Raw genomic sequence first — 10862 nt, forward strand, 5'->3', positions numbered from 1 at the left:
ATTTCATCCTTCAACTCCTTTAACTTGTCATTTTTAGCAGTGATTTTACCACCCCTATCACATTTTTATTGTTTTAATCTTACCAATCAAATCTTCATTTAGTTTGCTTTTTAATGCCTCAATTCTACCCCCCCCCCCCCTTCCGCAATTTCTATTCAGTTCCCTGTTGCATTTTTCTAGTTTTTCTTCAAAAAGCTTGGTTAGTAACAAACTATACTAATAATTCCCCCTGATAATCCTCTGTGACCGAAACTTCGGGATGGACCGCAAGCACTACTAACATTCCAGCCTACTGCTCCTTTGTCTTGACTCTGATTTTGTTCCAACCTTGTCATTAAAAACAATTTCTATCTCCTAAGGCTATTCGTAAGTTTCATACTGTCATTGAAAACTGGTTTTTTAATAACTGTGTAGGTAATGGGGAGCAGTTGTTGTAATTACAATGATGTGATCACTCGCATTCCCAGCACTTAATGTGAGTACTTTTATTCTTGCAACATATACACAATGCGGTTAGCATAGAGCATGTACTACAGAAAACTGATCTGACAAAGATACAGTTGTTCTTGCTGTGGTAGGGCAGCGATGTTATTGGGGGATAGAGTGCTTCTAAATCCCCCCAGAGGACCCCCCCCCTCAAATCACAAGAGTGCAGCACGGTGACTAGTGTACATCATAATGTGTTGTCCTGCTGGCGATGGGTAATGCCAACATATTGTAGTCTGCCAGGTATCTGGGTGCCCGTAAAGTGTGGCTGGCCTGTGATGTCAAGCAGTGGTGCCATTGGCACAGTGGTGATGCCCATTGAGGTGTTGGTGGCTGTTAGTGCGCCATCCAGTATTATAAAATTCTCTGGGGCCGACATGAGCAGGTAGCCCTCCAAAGAAAGAGTAGATTTCAGACCTGCTGTGTCATTCGTAGGTGGAAGGGGCATGCAGTGCTCTAATGACCTCAAGACCATACTATAGCCTGACTGTCTATTGTTTAATTTGCACCTGAGCATGACATGTGTACATGATTGGAGGTCCTTGTGCTCAAAGATGGTTGGTTTGTTGTGGTGGGATGGCGATGGGATGTGGATGTGGTGGATGTGGTTCCTGACATGTTTTACTAGGTTGTCATCCACAGGGCCGGTGGTTTGTGGTACAAACTCTGTTGGGAGGGTGATCGGTTCCCCATAGAGCACCTCTTAAAGAGGGGCACCCAGATCATCTTTGTAGACAGCTCATATGCCCAGCAGCACCCAGGGGAGAGCCTCCGTCCACTCCTGGTTGTGGTGTATGAGTTATGTGTTGAGGGTGCAGTGCCACTGTTCCACATGTTTGTTGGATTGGGGATGGGAGGCCGTTGTGTGGAACTGGTGGCACCCACAGAGGTGACAGAGCTCAGAGAACAGGGTCAACTAAAACTGCTGGCCTTGGTCAGTTGTCAGGGACTCTGGGAAGCCAAAGTGTGCAGTCCATAATGTGATGAAAGTTCGGGCAACGGTGTCGACTAAGGTCAGTCAGAGTGTGGCCTCCACCCATCAAGTTGTCCTGTCTATGGAACATGTACTTGTATCTGTCTGAATGTGGGAGGAGACCCACCGGGTCTATGTGGACATGTTGCAAACAGCCCTTCAGGCTGGAGAATTTCCCAAAGCGTGGCTGGGCATGACGTTCTGTCTTGGCCCATTGGCATTGGTTGCGGGCTCTCGTCCATGCAGTACTGTCCCAGTTAATGTTAATCCAAAAGAAACTATCTGTTACCAGTTTTAGTGTCAGGCGTACTCCGGGGTGAGACAAGTTGTAGAGGTGGTCAAAAACTGTCTTCCTGAAGTTCTGTGGGATGACAGGTCATTGCCTACCATGGGATACGTTGCATCAAACTAGTTTTGTTGTGCCTGCAATGGTGCACTTCTTGAGCTGGAGGCCTGTTGTGTGTCCAGATAGTAGGTTTTGAAAGTTGGTGTCAGTTGCTTGTGCCTCCAATAGTTGGTCAAAGTAATGGTGTGCCGATGTGGCAGTGAGTCATGAGACGAAGTAAGCCACCGTGTTGTCAGCTCCCTCATACATAGCGTAAGTCTGTAGTATATTGGTATATTCTGAAATCAAGTTCAGGTGGCAGAATTGTCAAGAGGAGGTATTGAGTGGCAGGTATTTAACAGTGTCTGTGTAGATAGTAAGCTGCCAGCCATGGATGTCGTGTGGGAAGTATCAAATCACTTTGTATATCGCCAAAAGCTCACAGTCAAAAGTTGACCACATCTTCTGGGAGTCAGTAAGTTTCCACAAGAAAAGCCATAGGGGTTGTGTTGCACTGGGGACTTCCTATTGTAGCACTGCCCAAATCGCTCGGTCGTTGGTGTCGGCTATCATAACCATATGAGTGTCCATGGATGAAAGTGCCAGGGCAGTGATCTGAGCAAGCTCTGTTTTGATGTTCTCGAAAGTTCCTTGCAAATCAGGAATACAAGTGAGCTTATGTTTGCTGATGTGTTCTTGCCACGGAGTGACTCTGTGAGCAGGACGAGTGTCTCTGCGACATGGGGGAGGTGTTGTATTAAAAATTAATTACCCCTAAGAAAAGGCGCAACTTGTGATAGTCCGTTCTTGGTGGTAGGTCCGTACTTGGTCTATCTCTTCTGGGGTGGGGTGGATGCTCGAAGTGTTGGCGAGCTGGCCTATGAATGTAACACATTTTTGCCAGAATTGGCATTTGTCCTCATTGACAACAACACCCTGCTCTGCTAGTTTGTTGAATACCACTTGCAGGTGTTTCTCATGACCTCGAGTTGTTTCTAAGAATATATGTACATCATCCAAGTAACAATAGCAAAAGAGCATGGTAAAAAAACAACCCGTCAATGAACCACTGGCCAGTCTGGGCTGCGTTTTTTAGTCTGAAGTGCATAAAGAGGAACATTTAGGCCAAAGGGTGTAATTATTGCAGTCTTTGTGATGTCCTTCATGGCCATTGGGATCTGCCAACTATCTCTTTTAGAGTCGATCATGCTAAGTATGGTTGCACTAGCCAGTTGCCGGAGGAAGTAGTGAATATTGGACATGGGCTAATTATCAATGATGGTGTGCGTGTTCAAATGTCTGTAGTCTCTGCACACGCACCACATTTTATCTTTTTCCATTCTCATTGTAGTCAGTGAGGCGCATGCACTGACAGTTCCTTGATCATGGCCTCGGCCACCTTTAGTTTATGAGGGACAAGGTGGTGGGGCTGGTGTCGGACCAGTGGACCTAGGGTAGTATTAATTCTCAGCTATGGAGTTGTTGTGCAGGTGAATGCGATAGGCATTTCAGTATGAGCATCTTCACTGTCTCATATCTGCCAGTGGTTGGTGCATGCAGTAGGACATCACTGATAAGATTGATGTTGGTAGGGAGGTGGTTCAATAGCACCAAAAACTTGTCACAGTCGTCTGTGATCCTGGCCAACTGCATCATGCACTCACGGAGTGTGAACCATTCTTCCAGGGAATCAACTTGTAGCGGTGGCAGATGTAACTTAGTGTGTGGCTGGTGGTAATCTGCCTGGTGGCGAGTGACCAGGACCTGTACGAGGTTGTAATCATGTGAAGTACATGGTGAAGATTCATGAAGACCTTATGGTGGCACTGATAAAGGCGGCGGCTGGAGGTGCAGCATGGTAGTTGCGGTAGGTGTATTTGTAATGAGAGAGTCGTGACCAGTTATCACAGAATGTGGCACAGGTGCCACAGCTGGTGCATCGGCGTCATGAAGGATGGTGTAGTAGTGGGGAAGCAAGGAGTACAGTGCGGTGGACAGGGTGGCAGATGGCACATCAGTGTAGATCACCCAACTCGGCAGCTGTTGAAGGTAGTCCTTGTGTTCACACAGTGTGTGATTCGTAGTTGCAGTCAGGCTCGCCATACTGATATGCTGTTCTCACGAGGTGTGAAAACTCTGTGCAGTTGCAGGTAGACACGGTATGCCTGCTATTTGAGTGACTTCATGTGGCAGGTGTGGCCCAGAGCAAGATACGGCTGTTGTCAATGTGACGTCGTCGTGATGACGTGACGTGGGGCACAGTACAAACTTACCAAGTGTGACGTCACCCGGGTGATCTATGGTATCACATAGAATGTAAAGTTCAGGTGTAGGCCATGGAAGAGCATGGTCTGGCATAGGTAGGTCATTTGTAGGATGGATTTGTCTGCAATAACCTGCAAATATCAGTTCTCTGCAGTGAAAAGTGGTCATATATGGTGGCGATTGTTGGTCAACAGTTGCAGTACTCTGGAGTATGTCTGTCCATAATGTCAGTATGCACTGAATCATTAGAATGAAAGTGAATGGGTTGTAGTTCATTAACAGTGTCACTGATCAGTATATTACTAGCACTGGTTAGGTGGGAGGTGGAGATGGCAGCAGGCAGCCATTTTACACAGTGCACACCTGTTGATGTAGCACAGTTAATTAAGGGGGTGGCAGGCTTCATATCATGATCTTCAGTGCTAACATATTACTTGATCTGTGATTTAGAGTGTTCATCTGTTTGGTGAGAGGTAACAATGCCCTGGTTTGGTGGTTGTTGAAACAATTGTAACACTGACTGAGATTTTCACTCTGCAGTAGAATGTGCACTGACATGAAACTTCCTGGCAGATTAAAACTGTGTGCCGGACCGAGACTCAAACTTGGACCTTTGCTTTTCATGGGCAAGTGCTCTACCAACTGAGCTACCCAAGCACAACTCACGCCCTGTCCTCACAGCTTTGCTTCCACCAGTAGGAGCCCTTGTTTTGTTCAAGACACCTTCAAGACTACCTTCAAGTTTGTGAACAAAGGTATTTATATGTATGAAGATGGTATCTGTTCTTTTGGACATATATATATATATATATATATATATATATATATATATATATATATATATATATATATATTGTTAAAGGTCACCGGCCACTTGACCATCTTCTTCTTTTGTGGGGATGCACAAACAGTGCCAGAACTCTTCCAGGAATCAGCAAAAACTGTGAGTAATGAGTATAATGGGCAGGGGTGCTATGAATATAGTGTGGGACAAGAAGTTGGGAATGTGGGTCTCACAGGAGGCATACCAGAGATAAGTCCCTGCCATTGCACTATCCTCTGTGTCCTTGGTGGCTCAGATGGATAGGGCATCTGCCATGTAAGCAGGAGACCCTGGGTTTGATTCCCAGTCGGGGCACAGATTTTCAACTGTCCCTGTTGACTTATATCAACGCCTGTATACAGCTAGGGGTATTCATTTCATTGTAATGAATATATTTATGTTTGAATTTGGCCTACTGAAGAGGCATGCAATGAATATTTGTAATGATGTTCGTTCTATAGGACAAATTTCAAAGTCGGGTTGTTTTTTTTAACTTTTTAAAAGATTCTAAGCAACAGTTGTTGATACCATCTTTCTCACATATACATTTTCCTCAATGAGTAGTTTTTTTTTTTTTTTTAAAGCAACTTGCATTCTCTTTGTGGGTAGATCATCTGATGATGTAGATCTTTCATTAGCTGAATATGCTGTCACTCTCACTGTTTCATTTTTTATCAATTTCTGGCTGTGTTGTTTCACCTCCTGTAATTGTTATTACAGCTGCTCCTCTCTGAACACTTTCTTGTGTAATCAATGTTTCTTTGTGTGATACTGCTGCTGCACCTCAATAAGTAAGTAGGAATAATAAGTTGTAGGTCTCCTTTGTAGTTGGTCAAGAAATTGTGTAACATTTCTGAATTCTAGAGAAAACATTTTTCACTAACACTTTGGTATTCTGGCTGAGTAGTCATTTGCCCCATTTGCTTACATGAATTTTGTGCATTGTACAGTGGTTTCTTTCCAGACCATAAATAGTGAGGAAAAAAAGCATTTGAAGTGGTATCGCTGATCTTACTGTAAGTCCTGTTTGGTTTTTGGCTCTCTTTATTTACGGAACACAAAAAGATTCAGTAAGGTCATGCCTTTGTTGTTTGCTTATCAGAATCGGTTTTTGATCCCGTAGTGTTCATAGCCTGTCTCTTAAAATTCTCTTTGCTACTTTTATTTCAGTTTAATAGATGTCATCGTTTGCATTTTGCTCTCTTCTTCATGCAGTTTGCGTAAGTGCTGCCTTCCAATTGTTACTACCTAAGCTGCATATAATAATGTATGCCAAACTGTAATTTTCCAGTTTTGGACATTAAGTTGGTATATTTGTTAACCGAGTTGGTCACTTTCACTATTCTTACTTTTTTGTCTGATTTTTAAACATTGAGTGAAGCATGTAAAACAGATAGCAAGATTAACATGAGCATTTTTAGTGATTGACAAAAATGCTTCAGACAAAAGTTGCTATGGGTGATAGGGCAGATTATGCGGTGTTAACAGCCTTGAAGAGATACAACAGTCAACTCTCTTATTTTAAATTGTGCTATGTTGTACTTTGGCTCCAGAACAGTATATATTGATGCGAAAAATCAGCCAACCAATTGAAAATAAAGGTTTATTATCCCTTGATCATGGTTTCGATATTTGTAAAAATATCTTCTTCAGAAGCATTGGCACTAAAAATGTATACAGCAGTTACAAAATGATTTTTACTAACAGCAAAGAAATATTAATAGAAAAACATTTCTGAAGTAAATGTACTCATTTATTACATCACATGTTGCACCAATTGATTAGATGAAGCTGAGCTCCTCTTGTCATAAATGAAATTGGTGAAACAAGAGTTACCACAAGCCATAGCTTTAGATAGCGTGAGATTACATGTATCGTACTGTAGAAAGACTACTCAGTAAATGCCCACAGGTAGAGGCTCTTGTTATCATATAAACAGAATAGGTGTCTCAAAATAAAATATATGCATAAATTACATATACTTTATGCCAGAGACTAATTCAATTGCTAGAAATATACAGGCTCAAGCGAGCAGGAAAAACTGGTCTACAGAGGGCACTGCTTTTGGCTGATTTTTCGATCTGTTCCGAATTACACAGTTGCTGTTTCACAGCCATGTTTAAGATTTTGAGCTATTGATGAGGTAGGTTATTTGATATAAATATTTTTTGATCTGGAAAGTAACAGAGTAAAATGCATTTAAAATAGGCAGTTACTACTATTATTGTGTTGGGCTGAATAACACACCACTCTGAAGTTCTTGCAACTGTTGATGGTAATATGAAGTCATGAAATAAGATATTCTTAAACTGTTGTATGTTGATCTTAGGGAAATAGGAAGGAACATTATGATTTAATGACTATTTACAGTAAAGTCATTAGAGATGGGGCAAAACCTGAATAGGGTAAAAATGAGTAAGAAAATCACTTGCGTTCTTTGAAAACCAATCATGACAGCCTTTGTCTTAGTTAATAAAGGGCAATAATTGAAAACTAAAATCTAGATGGCCACTTGGTAGTACAGAACCCATCATTCCTTCTGATAGTTCATTGCCCTTTGGATGATCTGATTAAAGTGTGGATCAACCACAACCAATACAATAATATTCTGAGATTCACCAGCAGATATAAACACTGGGAATATTGACACCTGCTGATGAAGTATGATACTGGTGGGTTAATAGCATCCATGAATGCGGTACATAAAATGAGATGATGGTGATGTGTTATTAAAATAGCAAAAATTGTTTGTTGTGCTGATTTATTACTCTGATACCTACCACTGCATTTGTACACCATAATTTATGCAACTACAATATGGTATTCTTAAGAAGAATCATCTGGGGAATTTAAAAGGTCAGTTTCAAATACAAAATCAAAAGAATCTTGAGAAAAATCCTCTGTTACCATAAACTTCTGTAACTGCTCAACAACTAAGATAAAAAAGGAAAATGGAAAGACCTGTTATTCTGTAGTACACAATGACAACCATATAATATTTTGATAAAGAGTTGTGATGTCGTACAGGACTTAAAAACATGTCACATAATAATCGTTGGTAGCTCTTTCTTGTCATAAAATACAACAAATTCAATAGAAATTTGTCGCACTGAAATGAAAATAATGAAAATACTGCAGATTTGTGGGTCACCTTTCCAGGGTAGTAAACAACAAGCACTGGATACTCGTTAATGCATGCTGGTTAATAGTACAATAATCTGTCATAGACAGATCATTATGTCTGCATTTAAAAACCCAATAAGACCAATTCCCTGTCACAATTAACAAATTAATCTCTGCCCAGGACCATCTACCATTACGTAAAATGAAATTACAGCAGTTATATGGAAGCTGAAGATATCTCCATAACCAAAGTGAGGAAATTACCAACACAACCAAATACTACAGAATTATTGTAAGAAATGATGAGTTTTTTTTAAAGGCAGAAGCAAATTGTCTCCATCCTTTAGTTTTTGATTATACTTGGTACTGAACTACTATGGACACTCTGTTTCAGGTTAATGCAGTGCCTGGAGGGTGTTGTACAAAGGGCACAGAATAAGGTGTGGAGCTGAAGCATGAGTGCAGTCTAATAACAGATACAGTTTCTTGAGTATAGAGAAACCCAAAACACACACTTGGAGTGAAGCCAGCATCACAATGAGTGTAGCAGTAATATTTCTTTGATTTTGTGTAGTTTACTAATTGATGGAAAACTTTTATTCATCATTCAGTAGAAAGCTTACATTTTATTGTTCCATATGCCTCCACATTTCATCATGTGTGTTCACATGAGTTTGCTTGATACGATGTTTATCAGAAAGGTTTTAATTATGTTTTAGCTGCTTGTTCCTTGTAGGCCAGCCACAAAAGTGTTAATTTTAGGAAAAATTCTATACTGAAATGCGTTAATGTCTTTACCATATTAGTAACAGTTTTTACCACTGGATCATCAAATATGTAGTAAAAATATTTTGCCTTGTCACATTAGTTGGCTCTTCACTTGCCATATGTAAGACATTTTTTAAATTTTAATCTGTTTGTCTTCTGTATGTCAATGAACACTCAGAATATGTAATTTGTTAAGTAATCAATGTTGTAATGATGAAACAACTATTGTATGAAATATGGCACATATATTTAAGACTTAAGAAATTATTCATTCATTGCACTCAATTATGTTTGCAACAAAATAGCACCTAGTCACTCAAGTATTATCTAAAGTTTAAAATAAAACAGGAAAACTTTTATTGTTTTATGTATGAATGATTCTTCTTATTCCATTACCCACTTCAGTGATATAATAAATGTTATAGATTGGGCTGCCATTAAATTCATTCCACTCTCACACTAATTTTTTTTATAGACTACATACTTTTCTCAGCTAATCACTCAACATTACTTAAGCTTCACTTGAAAACTGTGCAGGACCACCTGTATTTAGCCATTTTGATATGATTAGTAGCTTTTTCAGTACCAGCAGTTTTCCTACACTGTATTAGGTGAAATAATGTCTTGTATTTTTGTGTTTCCATGTTATTGTCCACCTCCTATAACCACACTATCTAAGTGTGTATGTTCACCTAATACATTCAAACCTTTCTTCCATTGATTAGTAACAACTATAATGCATGCCACTTTCATGTCTCCTACACATTATGTTCATTAGGATAGTGCATTGTCCATAGGGTAAATAAGCCATTTTACAGATAATTGCCAAACTTTCTTCCTATTTTTGTCATCACAATCATCAACACTGAATAACAACTAATTATACATTTAACTATTCAGTCTAATAATTGCAGACCATTTTTGTATGGGTGTCCAGTCATTGTTATTATTAGTTACATTGATGGAAATCTTGACCTATTTTGCCTATTACTGTCAAGAAAACAATGTAATTGGAATCTTAAGCCTTTCGTGAATACATTGTTGACATCATGACCTAGATAGCTATGTGACTCCTTTTGAGAACCATTGATGCAAAATTGTTTTGAAAACTCTGTACATAGTGGATATTGTCAGGATATGAGTTACATTAAAAAAAAAAAACCTATGTTGATATTTGTAACTCTGTATGTCACAAAGAACAAGCTGTACCAGTGTTGATGTTTCTTAAGGGCAGTGGCCCCCTTTGATGAATGAAGTGTATACATGTTCTGTTCCATAGATGGGGATTAGTACATGCTGTACTTTGCCCTTGTGTTTATTACAGAACAGTATAGAGAGTTATATAGTATAAAGTTTGACCCGATAGCTGAATGGTCAGCGTGACGGATTGCCATCCTACGGGCCCAGGTTCTTTACCTGACAGCCAGAGATCTTCTCTGCTCAGGGACTGGGTGTTGCGTTGTCTTCATCATCATTTCAACCCCATCCAGCACGCAGGTGGTGGCGTCAAATGTAAGAAGACCTGCACCAAGGCGGCTGGACCTGCCCCGCAAGGGGCCTCCCAGCCAATGACACCAAATGCTCATTTCAGTTCCATTTATGGCATAAAAAAATGCCAAATACTTTGATAAGCTTTTGGGCCTTGGTGCATCAGATTATATGGCTAAAGTTCCTGCTTGTCAATAAGCTATTAGGTATCCTGGTCAATGTTATCCACACAAAAATTGATTTTGTCATATGGTTTTTGCCTTTGAGAGACCAATTGTTTTAGTTGACTATCACTGAACAGATGCCACATATACACTAGCCATAGCACAGTTACAAAAGGTGCCATTTTTGAAGATATACATGAAGGACCCAGCTAAGTACACATGACGTAACACAGTAGCATATCTTGCAAAGAATAGTAATTGACATGTTGCATGGTGAAGAGATCCACATGAATCACTATTTGATAATTCAACACCTGCATCCAGAAGATTACCTTCTACAGATGCAGTTTGTGGATGGATTCAACCATCATATTAACCGGGTGATAACTTCTTAAAAGTTTTAATATGGTCTGATGAAGCAGTAGCAATAGGTGACGATAACTTCAA

At 40.1% G+C, this 10862-nt stretch overlaps 1 long non-coding RNA gene across 1 annotated transcript in view; it reads left to right on the top strand.

The window, feature by feature from the left end:
* LOC126469568 (uncharacterized) overlaps window positions 1-8537 on the top strand; it is a 306572-nt gene extending 298035 nt beyond the window's left edge. Inside the window, exon 3 of the long non-coding RNA XR_007586017.1 lies at window positions 8436-8537. This is a non-coding gene — a long non-coding RNA (uncharacterized LOC126469568). The remainder of the gene's footprint in view (window positions 1-8435) is intronic.
* The last annotated feature ends 2325 nt before the right edge of the window (window positions 8538-10862 follow it).

Source organism: Schistocerca serialis, chromosome 3, assembly GCF_023864345.2.
Source record: "Schistocerca serialis cubense isolate TAMUIC-IGC-003099 chromosome 3, iqSchSeri2.2, whole genome shotgun sequence".
Lineage (NCBI taxonomy): Eukaryota > Metazoa > Arthropoda > Insecta > Orthoptera > Acrididae > Schistocerca > Schistocerca serialis.